The sequence below is a fragment of the Temnothorax longispinosus genome, chromosome 2, assembly GCF_030848805.1.
Source record: "Temnothorax longispinosus isolate EJ_2023e chromosome 2, Tlon_JGU_v1, whole genome shotgun sequence".
NCBI lineage: Eukaryota > Metazoa > Arthropoda > Insecta > Hymenoptera > Formicidae > Temnothorax > Temnothorax longispinosus.
In genome coordinates, this window is record NC_092359.1 from 11,914,507 (window position 1) to 11,919,487 (window position 4,981).

The 4,981-nt window shown below is 29.4% G+C and overlaps 1 long non-coding RNA gene across 1 annotated transcript; it reads left to right on the plus strand.

The window, feature by feature from the left end:
* The first annotated feature begins 2,474 nt into the window (after window positions 1-2,474).
* On the plus strand, window positions 2,475-4,330 carry LOC139808647 (uncharacterized). The gene is made up of 3 exons (XR_011730916.1): window positions 2,475-3,148; window positions 3,231-3,548; window positions 3,703-4,330. It is a non-coding gene; the product is annotated as an uncharacterized lncRNA (long non-coding RNA).
* The last annotated feature ends 651 nt before the right edge of the window (window positions 4,331-4,981 follow it).

Sequence of the window (4,981 nt, forward strand, 5' to 3'; positions counted from 1 at the left end):
TCTATTTAGGTAAATTAGAAAATAATATTAACAGGTCGCTTATCGCAATTTTTTTATTTTCATTTAGTAAGATAGAAAAAATTTTATAACTATCTAACAAACAGTAATACAGCATTGCTCTACATAGATTTTTGTAGTAAATTTACCGCTCTACAAAAATATTTCTTATCATTTTTTCATAAATTAACCGTTCAAAAGATATTCAAAGTTAAAGTTTGATAAATATAAAACTTGTTTTTGCTTCTTATGAATTTTGTATCATATCGACTATCAAAAATTATGAAATAATCAATACATATTTTTGTAGAAAATTTAATGATCTACAACAAAGGTCTTATATTTTTCTCATAAATAAAACCATTTAGACGATATTAAGGTTTAAAGTTCAAAGTGTATAAAAAAAATTTTTTTTTTCATATTAAATAAATAAAGCTCAGAATTTTGTTATAATATGAAAAAAAAGAATAATTTTTATACACTGAACTTTAAACCTTAATATCGTCTAAATGATTATATTTATGAAAAAAATATAAGAGACCTTTTTTGTAGATCGTTAAATTTTCTACAAAAATATGTATTAATTATTTCATAATTTTTGATAGTCGATATTATAAAATTTATCAAACTTTAACTTTGAATATCTTTTGAACGGTTGAATTTATGAAAAAATGATAAGAGATCTTTTTTGTAAAGCGATAAATTTACTACAAAAATCTATGTGAAGCAATGCTGTATTACTGTTTGTAAGATAGTTATAAAATTTTTTCTATCTTACTAAATGAAAAATAAAAAATCGCGATAAGCGACCTGTTAATATTAATTAATATTAAGGGCTCAAACTTTAACAGGTATCTTATTTTACCCTCCTGCAAGTATATATGTTATTCGTAAAATAAAAAAAAGGCACAGTTCTTTTAAGAAAAAATATGTAACATCAGCAATGTATAATCAACGGACATTATACAGGGTGAATTTTAATGGATGTCCCATTCACAATTGTCATCTGCCAATTTGTCTCAATTTTCTTTCTATATATATAAAAAAATTTTCCATTTTGTAACGAAGACGTAAAGTTTAACAATTATTCTATATAAGTGAAGTGCTCTTTATCAAAAAAAGGATGCTCGATGAAGTATTGATGGTAAAAGGATGGGACATCCATTAAAATTCACCCTGTATATATTTTAACTTTTATTTATTGTATTACAATTATTAATAAAATTATATAATTTCCTTCATTCACGGTCGTACTTATTTGTATCCTGCGCCGTGACATGTCATAAGTACGTTCCGAGCTCATGTGTACCAATGGGCCTGCTTAGTCTGCCTAATTCTCTATTAACATTTTTTGTCATATTTTGTAAAGGTTTATCTATGGTAATTTCATAAAGGAATCATTCCGCCGCACATGATAAAAATTGGAATACCCGGGGAAAAATATTCATATATGATCATATATAATCATATATGATTGGCCATATATGGTCAGATATGGAAATTGGCCAGATCTGAGGATATATGATCTGGTATTATTGTATATGTTAATATCTGATCAGATATGATCAGGTATGATCAGATACGAACTGACACAGTTCAATCTGGACATATATATTTAAGTAAGTTTCAGAACATTGTTATATATTTTCAAAAGTTATTTTTTAAGTGTGCCACTTTATTATAAAAGTGGACTCCACGATACAACTGATACAAAAATCGTGCCGCTTCATAGCGCGAGACAGTGTCGTGTCTTTTGATACCATTCTTATAACACTGTTGGTCAAATTTTAAATACGAGAAACAGATCCCATCGAATGCCATCTATCGGATACTTTGAGATGCAATATCTGATTTGATCATATATAATCTTATATGACTATATAAGTTCATATATGATTATATATGATTTTCAGTTTAAATTATAAGATATTATGTTTGCAAAATAATACGATTAATATATTTATTTATAAGAACTATAATATATATTATATAACAGTTTTTTTCACAAAGGTAAAATTTCATTGTTTATAAAAATATTTGATAAAAATTAATATGTCAATTAAAAAAGATTAAGTGTCTTATGCAAAATTAGAAAAAAAGAAAAATTTAAAATAACACAAGCAATGAGATGCCGTTTTTGGTCGAAGTGGATCTGGGTGCTTAATAATATTTCACAATATCAATTATTATTAAATATATTTTTCAGTTTTTTAAACTGCGTGCCAATATGGACTTTGTCGGACTTAAAACACATATATATATATATATATAAACGCTCTATATATGGGCATGTAAAACTTATATCTGTTTATATCTTATTTATATATGTTCATATACTGTCAGATATGAATATTTTTTCCCGGGATGATATAAAATGTCCGGGAAAAATATTCATATCTGACAGTATATGAACATATATAAATGAGATATGAACAGATATAAGTTTTACATGCCCATGTATAGAGTATATATAATCATATATGGTTATCTATCGCCATATATGATTCTGATCACGCAGACTTAATGAAAAGGTCGTCCATAAATTATGAAATAATGTTGCATTTTGCCGAAGAATGAATGACTTCCATTCATCTTTTATCAGTCTTTATAACGGTGTCATCCATCTCCCATTCGTATAACTCTATTTAACATTCGAAATATCTTTCTCCAGTATAATACAATCCAGCCGCGGCCATTATCTCTAGTTGTATCCAGGACAACGGCCAATCTTTAAAACTGGCCAAACGAATAGATTCCAATTGATAATCATTGTTATCAATGTGGCCTGTTTCTTCGGCCTGTTTAATTACACGATTTATGAAATTTCCCATTATGGGGAGAAATACTTATTACAATCTGATAAACAACCTCTTAATGTGACTATATCATATTTGAATTATTATATTTATTTAGATTGTATAAAATTTTTTTCAGGCAAGTCAACTACTATAAAATGAGTCATCCCAAGAGGGGGATGACGATAATTTTTAATCACATAACTTACCACGACGATTTGGCCAACGGGTGGGCCCTCGCCATGGTACAAACATGGATTGTCACAACTTGATACAAACATTAAAAAAGCTTGGATTTCAAGTAACAATTTTCTCAAATTATCCACACCGAAAAATAGAGGACGAATTACAAAAAGGTAAGATGCACCTTATCATAAATATAACTGTAATATAATCATAAATGTAACTGAAATAATAAGGAAATTATTACTTTTACAGCTGCCAAAACCGATCATTCTGAGAGTGACTGCATTCTGATAGTAATTTTGACGCATAGAACATACGGTGAACTTTTCGCTTTCGACACAACTTACGAAGCCAGTACCGTATGGAAACATTTTACCGCAGATAACCGCCCAACGCTAGCAGGAAAACCCAAATTATTCTTTATAGCAGTATGCGGAGAAGAAGGAAAAGACCCTGGTTTTGACGTAGACGTCGAAATAGATATGGAGATAGAGATGGATACAATGTCTACAAGAAAATTTCGGATTCCAATCCATGCAGATTTTTTAGTGGTATTCTCAAGCTATCCAGGTATTGTCATCCCTATAGACGTTTGATTTCAGTCATTTTATTACAATAAATTACTGTTGTTTTAATTTTATTTTATTTTAATTAAATATTTTTATTTTGTACTATTACCTCTTAAATTCTTTGTGTTTAAAATGACAACTTGTTGACTTTACAGGTTGTTTCGCACAGCAATAAAAACAACGGGACTTGGTTCATAGAGTCATTATGTGTGGAATTAAACAAGAATGGAACAAAATTGGATATACTGACCATATTAACAAAGGTAGCCCAACGGGTTGCCTTTTGTTATGAGATAACAATTCAAAAGAAAGAAATTTATCGCAATAAACAAGTACCGTATACAACATCTACGCTAACGCAAATATTACAATTTACGTGTACAAAGCAAGAGAATAATTAATTTCGTGTAATTAGTGGAATAACTGCGCTCCTTCGAGGGGTAGGGAGGGTGATAGTAGTGTTGTGAGGTCGCCCAAAGGCCAGGTTTAGAACAGAAGCAAAACATGTAAAGGGTTGGGTACGTCCCTATAAAACGCCATGTGAGATAACGACTGAATGTAAATATATATAAATGTACAAAGTTGGGTACGTCCCTACTTGGGGTAATAAAGTATCATTTCTAAAACAAAAAAAACTGCGCTCCTTCGAAATCACGATTTACTTTGTTAATTGACACAGATTATTACTTTCAAATATTATATAATATATTTATATTAAATTTTAATTTATATTTATATTTTATATTTTAATTTTAATTTTAATTTATATTTATTAAAATTATTTTTGTTATAAATTGCACACACACACACACACACACGCGGGGACTTATCTAACTTTTCACTGTTGCTGACTTTATGGATTATATTTCTTGAAGACATAAAACGGAAGGCTCTTGGTTCGTGCAATCTTTATGCCGAGAATTGAATAAAAATGGCACAAAATATGATTTGTTAACCCTACTAACATTCGTCTGTCGACGAGTTGCGTATGATTATGAGTCAACAAGTTTAGACTAAATCTGATAGACTAAATCTGATATTTTCTTTCAGATTTAAAGATCAACTTTGTAATATTGAAAAACAACGGACGTTCATATTTGTAACCTCTTGTATATTAATATATTGGAAAGAAAATTTTGATTCGACTTACTATTAACGGTATGATAGCCGCAGATGAAATAAAAGAGTACTGCGAGATATTATTATAATGACGAATGTCTGCATAGTATATCCAACAAGTACTCTGTGGAATTTCTTCACGGCGGACAAATGTCCAAGCTGACATTTGACAGTTGACTTTATTAACAATGGTAACCCAACGCGTGGCCATTGATTATAAGGCAAACATACTACCTAAGAACATTTTTCGACACAAACAAATTCCTTACGTAACATTTACGCTAACGCGAATACTCCAATTTGCACAAAATGCTG